Below are 14,891 nucleotides of genomic sequence, written 5' to 3' on the forward strand. Positions count from 1 at the left end.
ACTACATTACATCAATATTCATCGCATATCGAATGTTGCATTGTTTCAATATCTATCAGCAAATTATCCAATAAACAACAAGTAAAAACTATGTAACTATTATTTGATGTTTGCTAGGTATATTATAATATTCTGTGAATACTATAAGGATACATTATATATGCATTAATCGTAAGAATATCGTTGGAGTCATTGGGAATCGCCGCGTGCCGCTCGATCGTCAAGTTAAGCAACACTTTAACGGAGTCAGGACATGGATTGGTAACCGGTGGTATACCGCTTAGGATCGAAATTATCGCAGGAGGATTCACGAAAGTTTGGAATGTGTTGACAACCTTCGATATCTAGTAGTTTATGAGACATGAGAAAATTAGGAATATAAGTATATTTTTGTAAACATTATGATTTTCTCATTTTTCACCTTCGCATAATAATTCTCAGTATTTGATTACTATCAATATTTAACAGTGATTTTATTATCAGTATTCACCAGAAATTAAGTACTGGCCAAAAAATTACTGAATTACTGGTAATATTTAATCACTAATAATTTTTCAGTATTTCTTGGTATGATATTTCTATAAGGGTACCACCGGTTACCCATCCATATCCTGACTCCATTAAAATGTTCCTTAACTTGACGACACGCGGCGATTCCCAGTGACTCCAACGATATTCCCACGATTTGTGCTTATATAATGTATCCTTATAGTGTTCACAGTATATTATAACATATATAGCAAACACTAAATAATAGTTATATGACTTTTAATAATAAATAATAGTTATATGATTTTTACTTGGTGTTTGTTGGATAATTTGCTGATAGATATTGAAACAATGCAACAACATTCGATATACGATGAATATTGATGTAATGTAGTAAACCAGTGATAACTACTTTTAAATTTTTAACAGAATGTTATAATGATTAATTAAAAAAAATAAAAAAATCCAAAAAAATCCAAATTAAATAAATCGAATTACTAAATTTTGAAAGAAACTTTTAAAAAATACTATTTAAAACAACGTGTTGTTTCATCAAATTACATGGATTCCTTGAACGAAATAAAAATTTTTATTTTTATCATTTTAAAAGATGATATTTCGTTTAAGAATATATTTTAATGAAACAAAAAAAACCATAAAATTAAACAAGTACGAATATTAATCTAAAGAAAGTATTTTCTCCGAAAAACTGTATAAGAAGTATAAGAAATATGCAATAAGACAAATTCTATTATTAATGACTACTGCCATTAACAAGTACTCTATTCTAAATACTATTCTATAAGTATTATTAATGTGAAACATTACTGAATTTGAAATACAAGTAACAAAAATAACTAGTAAATAAGTAAAAAATATTATATTATATCCGTAATATTTTTGAAATATTGTTGTAATATTGCTAAAATAATATTGCAAATTAATGTCACTGCAATGTTTTTGTAACATTGCACTGCAATATGCAATCCCCTTATAGAAATATCATACTAAGAATTATTGATAATTACTTATTTTCAGTATTAAAAATACTGGATAATAAGTAATTATCAATGATTCTTAGTATGATATTTCTATAAAGGTCTTGCAACGTTGTAGCAATGTTGCTGAAAGCTTTCGTGTTGTATGGGCATTGCTGAGATTCGAACCTGAGACCTCTGGTTTTTGAGTTGTTGAGCTTACTTACTGCACCCCTGTCACTTTGACTGAGAGATGTTTCGTATACATATGGTATATCCATGTACGAAAACATATGATTTATTTAAAAGAAGAGAATAAAATTCCTTTAAATTTAAAAAGTATGTTTTTAAAAAGTATGTAAAAAGTATATTTAAAAAGTATGTAAAAAGTATATTTAAAAAAATATTTACTTGTATTAAAAGTAAGTAAAATACAAATAAATTATTTTGTACATTTAAATAAATTGTTTTCTGATAATAAAAGAAACTTGAATTTTTGAAACACAAAAAAGATACTTTTAATATTATAAAATAATTTATTTAGGTTTATAAAATAATTTACTAAAGTTTCTTTCAAAATTTAGTAATTCGATTTATTTAATTTGGATTTTTTTGGATTTTTTTATTTTTTTTTAATTAATTATTATAACATTCTGTTAAAAATTTAAAAGTAATTATCACTGGTTTACTACATTACATCAATATTCATTTTATTTACTTTTAAAACAAGCAAATATTTATTAAAACACAGTTTTTATATTTAAAAAAACTAATTTTCTTCTTATAAGGAAGTCATTTGCTTAATCTTATATGTAGATCTTTTAAATCAAAGAAATCATTATCTAAAAATTCATAATTTTACAGCTTATTTTACAAATTTAAAAAAAATATTACTTTATATTTATTACATATTTTCCAAAATCTAACAAATATTTTTTAAGTTAAGAAATTATACTTAATAAAATATATTTCTTTGATTTAAAGAATTTGTTTAATGTACATTACCAATTTAAATTTCGATTTTCTTATTTCTTCATTAATTTAATAATTTAATAATTATAAATAATTATATTTATTTTTTTCATGTGTAATATTTACTGAAATATTTACAAAATATTATTATTAATATTTATTTTTTGTTTACCATAGATATTGTATACAATTTTTAGTCTGTATATTAATAATATTTTGAATAAAGATTTTGATACTTTTTCTTTTTTATGTATATAAAAAAATATTTATAAAATATTTATATAATATTTAAAAAAAAATAATTCGAAATATTTATAAATATTTATTATTAATATTGCGTGCTGTCTAGGTTAATACTTTAAATCTTGACAGTAATTTGCGTAATTATTTCATCACTTAGGAAAATATTACATATTAGTATTTAAATATTGACAATGCTCTGCGAAAGTATTTTATCACTGAACGAAGTATTACATATCAATATTTAAGTATTGAAATGAATCATAAGGTAGTATTTGTAACATTAAACACTAAAATACTTGAACACTAAGAGCTGTATTTGAATCACAGAATATTACTAAACACTGTACTTTTAATACTGAAAATAAGTAATTAATCAATGATTCTCAGTATGATATTTCTGTAAGGGTATCTTTTACAGACAGACAGATTTCACTTCCGATAGTTTAAAGAAGAGGTTGCAAGTTAAATTTTTAATTATTTTCCTTCGTGCAGACTACAACTTGCAGTAACAAAAAGTAAAAAAAAATATTTTTATCATAAAGAAATCAAAGTTACCTTGAATTTTTTAAATGTACCTTTTTTACATAATATTATAAAAGACTTTAAGATGTGAATTTACGCACTATTATGAATGTCACACTTTTATTAACAATAGTAATAAAACAATACTTTTAAAGACTTTTAAGACTGGAGAGGTTAAGTCAGAACTTTCTCTTTCTCAATATAATAGAAAAACTCTAACTTATGGAAACAAATGTTCAAATTACTTACTTTCTTCTGCAACATAAAATCCTGCTGTTTTTAACAAATTACTGTGCGTAGCAGCTATTATGCTCTTTGAATCTAAATTTGCACAAACTGAACATACTGAATATGCTTATAAAATTATCAGGATGCATCTTTTAAAATGGGACACCCTGTGTAATTGATGTTTGATACACAAGAGCTATCAAATGTCCTCATAAGAAAAAATCCATCGGAGATAAATCTGCAAAGAGGTGGTCATCGGATTGGTCTATATATACTTATAACAAGATTTTCAAAAATATCCTGAAGATAATGGTAAAATCCGCAATTTGTTTATAAGCACTGCTATATAAAATAATATATATTTGATATTAAATAGTAACAAAAGTGAAATTTGTGATAGTGCGTTGAATTAATTTTAAAATTTTCTACAATATTATGCAAAAAATGCATGGTGCCATTTTAAAAAATTTCAGGTTACTTTGATTTCTTTATCAAAAAAATATATTTTTAGTTTTTATTATTGCAAGTTGTAGCCTGCGCGAAACAAAAAAATTGAAAATTTACCTCGCAATCTTTTCCTTAAACCATCGGAAGTGTCTAAAAAATCATGTCTAAAAAACCGTGAACATCCTGTATATGTGTATGTATGTATGTATGTATGTATGTATGTATGTATGTATATATATATATATATATATATATATATATATATATATATATATATATATACATACATACATACATACATACACATATACAAGATGTTCACGGTTTTTTAGACATGATTTTTTAGACACTTCCGATGGTTTAAGGAAAAGATTGTGAGGTAAATTTTCAATTTTTATATATATATATATATATATATATATAAAATTTATATTAAATATATTCTGATATGTCTTATATAAAGATAAAAAGATTTTTAAAGTATTTCTTTCAACATATCGCGTTCTCTAATTTTGCATATAATTTTATTATTATTTTATTTTCATATTGCCCGCGCAGAGATAAAACCTATGACGGGACAGTATCAGCCAAAGCAACGTGTAGAGCTGAATGCGTGTCAGCATGACGTGTGGTGTCGCGTCGTGACACGCGCGTGCACACCGTTTAATAAGCGCGATCACATGTGTCTGCGTACACGTGCGCGCGACAAGTACACGACTATGCGCGTGCGATCGATGTGTGTGACATGGAGACCCCCCTGCTGCTGGCAGCTCGAATCTGTTATCGGCCGAATGTAAACGCACAGTATCAAGGGTAAAAAAAATCGAGCGACCGAATTAGGTCACCCGTTTATTCGCGAACGCGCGTCTTCAACGCGCTTTAATGGCCGTGCCGTTCGCGCCGTCATTAAACCGATTAGGTGGAACGAGTATTACAGAAAATTGCGATATTAACTGAATCTAGGAATCCCGTCGATTATCGCGGACTTACCTGTGCGCACTGCGAATTTTGTTCGAAATCGGCTTTCGTCTCGAGCTTGCGATCTCGATGCTTCGAAGTATCCGTGAACGTGCACGCACGCAATTCAATTACAAAATACTCGCGAAGATATGAATCACTTCGAGTGAATGATTCGGCTTCTTCCTCTTAATTATTTAGAACAATGTAGAGTCAGGTACTTATCGATATGAGATTCTTCGATAATATCTGAAGATCTCTCTCTCTCTCTCGCTCCCTCTCTCTCTCTCTCTCTCTCCTTTCTCTCTCTCTCTCTCTCTCTCTCTCTCTCTCTCTCTCTCTCTCTCTCTCTCTCTCAGCGATAATATGAAAAAGAAGTGAATTTTCCGAAATTTTAGTGTTGTTTCAAGGAATTCTAGTACTACTTTTCGAGGGCAGGTTGACTGTCATGATTACTATGAGACAATCGAATAAAACAATAATAGAAACTCCGCAATTTTTTTATTATATATCTATATGATAAATATATTATACAGGGTGTCTGACTTGTACCGTACCAGAGCTAACATATAGCTAGAATAGGTCGGGGTGAATAATAGAATCGGTGTCTTTTTTTAAACAACTACATAAAATTTTGAGATATTAATGAAAAAGCAACGCGTTTTCCTCGATATTAGGAGACTGACCCAGCTAGCCTGTTATGCCGATGCTACAGCGCGTACAGCATTCGTCTTACCGCAACACACGTGCTGATTGGCCAGTGGGTTGCCGCTCGATAGAAATCTTTTATCGTTAATATCTCAAAATTTTACGTAGTTGTTTAAAAAAAGACACCGATTCTATCATTGACCCCGACCTATTCTAACTATATGTTAGCTCTGGTACGGTACGAGTCAGACACCCTGTATAATATAATATAATTAAATTTAGATCATACAATAATGCAAATTCTTTATTATATTTATGTAGCGTTACAAGTTTATTAAAAGTCGCACCCAAATTTTTTCATATGACTGTGCATGACATTGTTCTGAGCAGTGGCGTAACCGGGGGAGGGTCTGAGGGGGCTGCAGCCCCCTCTCCCCGAAATTAATTTTCTGGGTTACGCTAAGTGTGAGAAAATGATCTTTTTTTTTTGCTCGTCGAAAATAAAAAGTACAAACCCCTCCGAAACTTTTTTCTGACTACGTCACTGGTTCTGAGCAAATTTTTATTATTCTTTTTGTATTTCTACTTCGTTATTTTGATGATGATGATAAATATGAGTGACATATGAACCATTCATAAGAGATTCAATCTTTACACTGACACAAATGTCTGATGATACTAACCAGAATTCTATTTAGGTTTACCAAATGGTGAATAATCGTGTAACAAGATATTTAGTCAATGGTCATGTTCTGCGAAGAAAACTGCTCCGCTACCGCTCCACAGCGAATGTTCATGATTGGAGTATTCTTTTAAACCTTTGACAGGTCCGGACAGACGTACCAATCAGAGACGTTCGCTACAGAGCGTTAGCGGAGCAGTTTTCTCCGCTGAATGTGACCAATGATACTAAACTATCTGGTGAGCGTTTTGTCTAAGTAGCATTACAGTGATAATACGTTTACCAAACCGTCTGGTACAGCATACAATTGATAATTGAAATAATAAAATCTAACCTAAAATCTAACCATATTATATATATAATTTTCATATACTTACTATTGTGTCAATAATACCACACGTCTAGAGAGAATTATCAAACTGTCTAGATGCCTACAACTAAATATCTTGATATTGACTGCGTTGAGGCACCGTAATCAGAATATTGGATATATGAACCAGATATCGCACATAAATTAATCATATTACTTTCATAAGACGAATATAGTATCATTCACCAAGCCATTTCTTTCAATACAAATTGATTATTAAAATTACTGCCAAATTTACAAACAGTCATGGTCAAAAAGGTTGTCCATAACTCTTGAGGTGAACTTGCGAACTCTCCATCTTATCCAATGAAAAGATTCTAATAGAAGTATTCTTCCATTGTACAAAATAGAGATGAGTTTACAAACTCACCTAAAAAATTGCAATCTTTTGTTCGCGACTGTACCTGCCTATCGGCCTCCCCCCCCTTCGCGGACGGTTCACATATAGGGAAATCAAAGATAATTCAATCGATTCGTTGTTTCTTTTTCTTTTCTTTACGAGATTCTGTGTTTTATACAATCCTTTCCATCACGTTACTCAAAGAGATAATGTAAGGGAAGAGATTTATCTCGTCGCGCTACAGCAGTTAACGCAAGAATGCCACTCGCTCACATCGTAGCCGAAATAAACGTAACGTAACGTATATATCTCACCCTTTCGTAATGGTAGACTAACGAGTAACATAACGGAAACCAGATGGAACCCCTAAAATGTCTCTCCCGCAGCGCGCGAGAATGACGTTTTTCAGCGAATTCGTGCGTTACACTCTCGTAGCGAAACGTTTCTGCCGGAAATCACGCGGCGTGTTACATAACAGCCGAAACAAACGGTCGAGTGGGCTGGAGAGTTTTCAGGTGGGACCGTATAACAACGATTTTGTACGAGACGATGCGATCGTGGCTGTGCGCAATTCTTGCGTCCTCTTTGTATCGTGCTCCCACGATAAAACGATAAACAGCCGCGCAAGACGAAGAAAGGCGCGTCGATGTTCAAATATGGCATAGGTATTGCAATATCCTTCGACGCTTCAATCAACCCGCTGATAACGAGCCATGCGATAAGCGCGAACGCGCTGACGAACGACAAAGCCGAATCCCTCGTCGTCGTCGTCGTTGCGTATACGCAACATGGACAAACATATGAAACACAGAGCGTTCGCAGAAGTCGACACGTCTCCCACCGGAGAATACAGAATCGACTTTGTTCAACAGCCGACGGTATCGCGCAAAATTACTCTCTGTCTCGTCAGTGAAATAAATCGACGAGACGTCCCGCGGGAAATACGAGGCTGACATTTCTACCTGGAACGAGTATCGCATCATTAACCTTCTTCGAGCAGCGTGAAAATGAAGAACGATCATACGATATTATTATTCATCATTTAATGTTGAGACATTAAATTTGATTATGCCGCACGTTATCTTATCGCCTTCTTATTGCATTTCATTATTCGTGCTGTATTTGGCTACATTTCGCAGTGTCTTGTGTGTTATATCCTGCGCTGCGAATTATTACAGATCCAAATAGGCTTTCAGGATTATCACGATATAAGACAATCTATAATGGAAACTTTATAATTTTTTAAGTTACACTTATAAAGTAAATTTATTATACATGGAATTAATGGCTAAATTCATATCACATACTATATAATAATGTAAACTTTTTTTTGTATTAATGCAGCAACAAATTTATTAAAAATTATACATATTACATCTTACATGACATATTGTTTTGAATAGATTTTAATGATATTTTTAGTATTTTTCTTTTGTATTCTTATTTCAGGTCATTCTATGTATACACGGAGAAAACACTAAGAATATCATTTGTCTAAATATGGTTATCATAACAAAATATTAGAAATGTGCGAATCAAAGGTTTCTTTATGTCGAATCGAATCGAGTCTCAAATTTTAATTTTAAATTCGAATCAAATCAAATCGATGAAATTTCACCCGAATCGAATGAAATCGAATCGAATCGTTGAAAGAATTTTTAATTAACATGATCATTGAATTCAACATGAAAACAATAACTTCAGTTTGAGAGAGATAACATTGATCATGTGATGTTAATTAATTTTAATCCTTTAAATCATATAGTGTATTATATATAATACACCTTCTTTAAAGCAGTTTTTACAAATTTAAACTAATTTGTAGAGACTTTGAGACGGTAAATGTGGATTTATTGTGAAGCTTAGATGCTCTTTTAACAGAATTATCTGCATAGAGCATTAAATTTTGCAAATTTAATTATTCATAAACAAATTAATGTAAAAATATATTTTTTTGAAAAAAAATCATTTGCCAAAAATATTGCAAAGTAAACCTATAGAAAAATGGCTTTCTGAGCTGTAGATGACGATGCAACCTAAAAAATTTCAAAATTTAAGATGGCGAACTTAATATGGCGAGCTAAAATACCAACAATCTAAATAAGTTACATTTCTTTCCGTAAATGAATGAAGTTGAGTCTGTAAATAACTTGAATTGCAAAAAAGTGATTTCGAATTCGTGATCAGCGAATCCTCGGATACCAATTTTCACGGAAATCGAGGGAGTTGTAAAATTGTCGTCCGCCATATTGGATCCGCTATCTTAAATTTTCAAAAACTGACTTCAGATTCGTAATTAGCGACCCCAGAAACCCCCAGATATCAATTGAACAAAGGAAAAGATTGTGCAGAAAAATTCGTGGCTTAAAGAGTTAAGATAAGAGATATATAATGTACTCATACAGCACAGTAATGTTGAATCAATGTTGAAAAAATGTTGAATTGCAACAATGTCAATATTGCAGCAACATTGAGAAACATTGAATCAACGTTGAATCAACGTTGCACAAACATTGATATAATGTAAAAATGTCCGCGATTGTTTATTTTTCCTTGACATTTCAACGTCTTATTTATTCTTATTGTTTCATAAAAAAAAACTAATTCCTAATTTTCTCATGTCTTATAACTGCTAGAAACCGAAGATTGTCAAACACACTCTAAAACTTTCGCGAATCCTCCCTCGATAATTTTAAATCCGAAGCGATATGCCGGTCTATCCATCATCCACAACCCATCCATTCTGTGCGTTGCTTAACCTGACGATCGAGCGGCACGCGGTGATTCCAATGACTCCAACGATGTTCTTACAATTTATGCTTATAAAATGTATACTTACAGTGTTCCCAGTATATTATAACGTACCTAGCAAATACACGCATTGATTCGCCTATCTATTTTATTTAATATCTCTAAAATTTATGTAGTTATTTGCAAAATGACTTCGACCATTCCTCCCAGTTTAATGTTTTTTGTTATCGATACAGCTTGCGTCAGACTCTATATAATAGAGAATATTATGAAATAAAAGAATATTCAGGGTTTGCGCAAAATTGCTTAAACACATTTCAATTTTACATATAAATAATAAAAAAAATATATATGATTATGGTATATTGCAATATAATATGTATAATACATATATATTAATATAATAATATTTAATAATAATTTATTTTATTAATATTATTATATAATAACAAATTTTTCCTTAATATTATCAATATAATTTTCAATGCTCGTATTATCAATATAATTTTCAATGCTCCTCAAATATTGTTGCAAAAAATTGTACTTTTTGTTCAATATATATTCAACATTGCAGCAATATCAATATAAAAAATCAACATATATTCTATGTAGAAAAAACATCCACATTTCTATCTTCAACGTTGCAACGTCTCATCTACGTTTTTTGAAAGTTCTGTGCTGTATGGGATATAGTCGGTAAACGTATATAGAATACAGTTTTAGCCTTGAAGATTGCGCAACGACACATATCAATCCGACAGTTGTCGGTAAAAGTTTATTTAGAAGGTATTATCTTCTTTTAATATTTTTGAAGAAAATTTTAATATATAGCAAACTTTTCAAGTTATGCTAATTCCCATAAGGCTGGATGTTTTTAATAGTACTTCGTTACTAATGTGCACAATTCATATTCGAATCTTTTCGATTCGAAATTTTCGAATTATTCGGATTCGAAACATAGGGATTCAAATTCACCTGAATCGATTCGATTCAATTCTAATTTGAATAGTTCGCACATCTCTACAAAATATTAATGCTATTTTATGCGCATGTATATAAGATGGTTGCAGTAACTATATTACTTTGGAAGTAGTATACTAGCCTTTTTTACTGTTTATTCATACATGTTTGAGCAGGACTTTCAGTGCTGTACAGTGCAACCAAATTCTACGGATCTCTCAACCATAGTATTCGTCCTACAAACCACAACAGGAAGGTCTACAATATAAGGAGTAAGCCATAAGTCATAAGAATTAGCCAATCATAATCGACTGTTACAAGAATAATCGGCTATGATTGGTTAATTTTTCTTACGACTTACGACTTACTCAGCATATTATAGACCAAGTCGAAGATGGCAATATTCTTTTAGTTGTGACAACTATGTATATGAAGATGTACTAACTGAACATATTTACATATCATAAGAACTATGAGAACTATAAATAAGCATAACAATAATAATAACTTTTAGATTAATATTTATAGTTGAATCTTATATATAAGTTTTAAGTTCATCTTTATATATAAATGGTTATCTTTAAATGGACCATTTTATTGACTACGGAATATCTAAAGAAGAACTTAAGACGATCATAAGTATAAAATCCGATTATGAATACCGGCTTTAATGCCACATCTATTTAACTTGAAATCATATAAATTTTCTCTCTAACCATAGAATATGTAAATTTTCTCTCTAACCATAGAATATGTAAATATAGCAACTATAATAATTTTTTTCCGTATAAATATGAGTGCCATATAAACACTTATATACAGAAGATATAATTCGGATTATATATTTATTCCAAATAATGCATTTTGTTGACTAATTCTATTGATTCAACAGTATTTTTCCGTGTAAAAGATGCAATCTTTACAAATCAAATCTAGTTAGGTTACTGCTATATTTACGTACACTTGTAGATCTGGGGAGAGAGAGTGTACCTGAATATAGATTTCTATGATTATCACGTCGTGAGACAATCGATCACGAAAATTTTACAATTCTTTATTTACATTTATGGAGTAAATATACTCTAATGAATTAATCATTAAATTTACAGCATAAAATAACGTAATTTTTTTTTGTTATTTTCCCAGACAGCACAAAATCTTCAGAGAATGTTCTGGGATGTTCTTAGCATGTATAAATGTCATTAGAACATCCTTAGAACGTTCTTTGAAGATTTGTGTATGGGTTGGTACAACGATAAATTAAATATTACATTTAGATTTTCGCATCACATTTTACGATATGTTTTGAATAGATTTTTATATTTTTTTTCATGTTTTATATGTATTTTTATTTCATCATTTTATACAATAAATATGAGTATATTTATATATAAATTTCTTATGCATGGAAAAAATGCTATTGTATCAATAGAATTGGTCAATAGCGTATTACAGTTAAAATAAATCTTCTTGATTCTATAGCAGTATTATTGAAACTAATATATTATATTGTTCTAATAACTCAAGTATTAATTTCAATAACATTGCTCTTGAATCAAAAAAATTTAATCCAACTACGGTGTACTGTTGACTAATTCTACTGATTCAAAGGAATTTTTTCCGTATAAGAGATGCAATCCTTACAAATCGATTAATAAAATTGCTGCCAAATCCACATACTTGTATATCTAGAGAAAATGTACCCAGATAAATTTTCATAATTATCACGAGACAACCGAAATAAACAATAATGGAAATTTTATAGTTTTATTAATTATATTTATGAAGTGCACGCGCGCAAGTATATTGTCTTTACTTAATCGTTAAATTTACATCATATAATAATGTAAATTTTTTGTCGTATTAATATAGCACCAAATTTACTAAAAGTTACACTCAAATGTTCGTATTACATTTTAAATGATATTTTATTTTCAATAAATTTTGATAATTTTTTTTTGTATTTCTCTATTGTCACTCAATGATACGAGTACCATACTTATGTAATCTTTGCAAATCGACTTGTTATTGCTAAATTTACGTACACCTATCTATCTGAGTATCAAAATTGTCAGATAATATTTGCAGGGCGAATTGATGCACTTCTAGAACACGAGATCACTTTTTCCAAACGCTCTGGTAGATTTATAAACAAGAATATCTGCTCGCTAAAAGTCGGAGTAATTTTACGCAGTTGCTTTCGAGTAAGTTGATCATTATTTGACGACGACCACAACGACGACGACGCCGCCGCGAAAATAGAGCTCTTCTACTGGCGGCCCTTTTCAACGGTGTTATCTGATTAGAAATGACTTCCACGCAATGCAGATAATAATCTGACGCGAATACATTTAAAAAGAAGCGGCTTTATGACGCTTCAGGTTACGAGGATTTCCTCGCCGCGAAATAAAATTATTCGACAGTATCGACTGTTAAGAAAGTATATCGCGTAATTCCTGTCAAGCCTTTCACTTTTTGCTTTCCGTCGCGCGCCTAAATCTGATCCTATCGATCGTCATCGACTCACCTCGATGAAAGTTATTCGATAATGATTTTTCCAAGATTTGAAAACTAACGAAATCTCTTCTTTGACTCCAAACGCGACGGCTTTTCCCAGACAAATCTCTAAAATACGTCTTGGAAATATTTAAAAACTTCTAAAATAAATTTAATATCTTTTAGACGTCTTAGGTTAATAGTAATTACTTAAAACTTATCTCATGTTAGATACCTAGATTCGAATAATTAGATTAGAATTCTTAGTTTGAACCATACATGGAAAAAATATTATTGAATCATTAGAATTCATCAACAACGCTGTAATTGAAGTAAATCTCAATAGTTAAGTTATTTTTTACATGATATATAATGTATTGGGTTCAATAATATTGTTATTGGATCAAAAAGATTTACACCAATTACGGTAATGTTGACCAATTCTATTGATTTAACAACTCTTTTTTTCTATATACCATATATACGACATAATATTTGTGGTCACAATCTAGCTGAAAAACTCACATCTAACTGTAAATAACAATTTGAATATTTCAGGTGACACACAAGTTTTAAATAACGATTAATAATACAAGATCTTAAACCCGTATTAATAGTCGTTACTTGAAATTTCTCTTATTCTCTTATGAGATATTTGTATTAAGATTTAGAATTAGATTTTTGCTTGGATTACATATAATATATGCGACATTACATTTGAAATTGCGATTAAAATAAAAAATCTAACTCCAAATTCTCAAAAATCTAACTCAAATCTGAGTATCTCACTGAAGACAATATTTCAAGTAACGGCTATTGATACGAACTTTAGACGTTTATATTGTCTGGGTTGACTTGCGCGTTGAAAAATTGACGGCCTCATCAGTCTCGCGGTAAACGAGCAGCTGACTTTCCCGTGAAAGATGACGTACGACGTCAGTCGTTGCGTACATCTCTCGGAGCGCGAATTTGCATTTCGACGAAAAAACGAGGAGGAAAACGTCGGCGCGCGTAACGGAAGGATCAAAGAAGAAGAGAAGAAAGAAAAAGAAGAAAAAGGGACTCACATTTTTCCTGGCTGCCGACGTGGTCCACGTGGCCTCGTTGAATACGCGCCGTTGGAAGCGTCACCCGAATTCACATCTCTTCTGCTCTTTCTCTTCTTCTCGCGGTCGCTCTCGCGCGCGTGCGTTTCCGAGTCGGGAAAGTCGACGGTCCCGAATGAGGAAAGTCGTCGCGTCGATGACGCGCTCACGTACTACACCAACGAAGTGGAATACACCTGGTAAAATTAAATCTACGTTTTCGCGATTTCCTCTTTATGGAAACACGTACGAGACATCGCTGTGCGAGATTACGCTGTTAAAAACCAACCAGCGTCTCCTCCACTCTAGTTTTCAAAATTCGCGCATCGCGACGGCGGGCTTGACTATATCGTCAGACGTCGGGACGACTTGCACCTCGACGTTTTGCGTTATCGCATGCAATTCACCGCGACTGATAAGCGCAACTGTCCCCCAAACGACTCACTCCAATTCGACCGCGGCCCGACGACGTAACCGCGCGAGCTTATCGCTGTACACGTACTGACAATTCGAGCAATCTCTTCCGACCAGCGTACCGTGCCTGTCGCGGGCTGCTTCGAAACTGGCGCTATCTGGTGGTAGGTGGCGCAGGGCAGCCAACGAAAGAAATGGGAAATCTACATATACTCAGTTTGTTGCTATACCATTCATCAGATTGATAATGGGCGCGTTCAGCGGAAAAAGCGCTCAGTGAGCAATCAGCGATTATTGGTTCTTACTGTTA

The 14,891-nt window shown here is 31.7% G+C and overlaps 1 protein-coding gene across 1 annotated transcript in view; it reads right to left on the reverse strand.

Moving 5' to 3' along the window:
• The window catches only part of LOC116843688 (probable phospholipid-transporting ATPase VD), a 111,473-nt gene extending 96,785 nt beyond the window's left edge, over nt 1-14,688 (reverse strand). The window contains exon 1 of the mRNA XM_032814320.1: nt 14,150-14,688. The gene's annotated coding sequence lies outside the window, so the exon portion shown is untranslated. The remainder of the gene's footprint in view (nt 1-14,149) is intronic.
• Nucleotides 14,689-14,891: the final 203 nt, after the last annotated feature.

Source organism: Odontomachus brunneus, unplaced genomic scaffold (genome assembly GCF_010583005.1).
Source record: "Odontomachus brunneus isolate Ranch 3 - 2012 unplaced genomic scaffold, Obru_v1 Obru_scaffold_034, whole genome shotgun sequence".
NCBI classification, from domain to species: Eukaryota; Metazoa; Arthropoda; class Insecta; order Hymenoptera; family Formicidae; genus Odontomachus; species Odontomachus brunneus.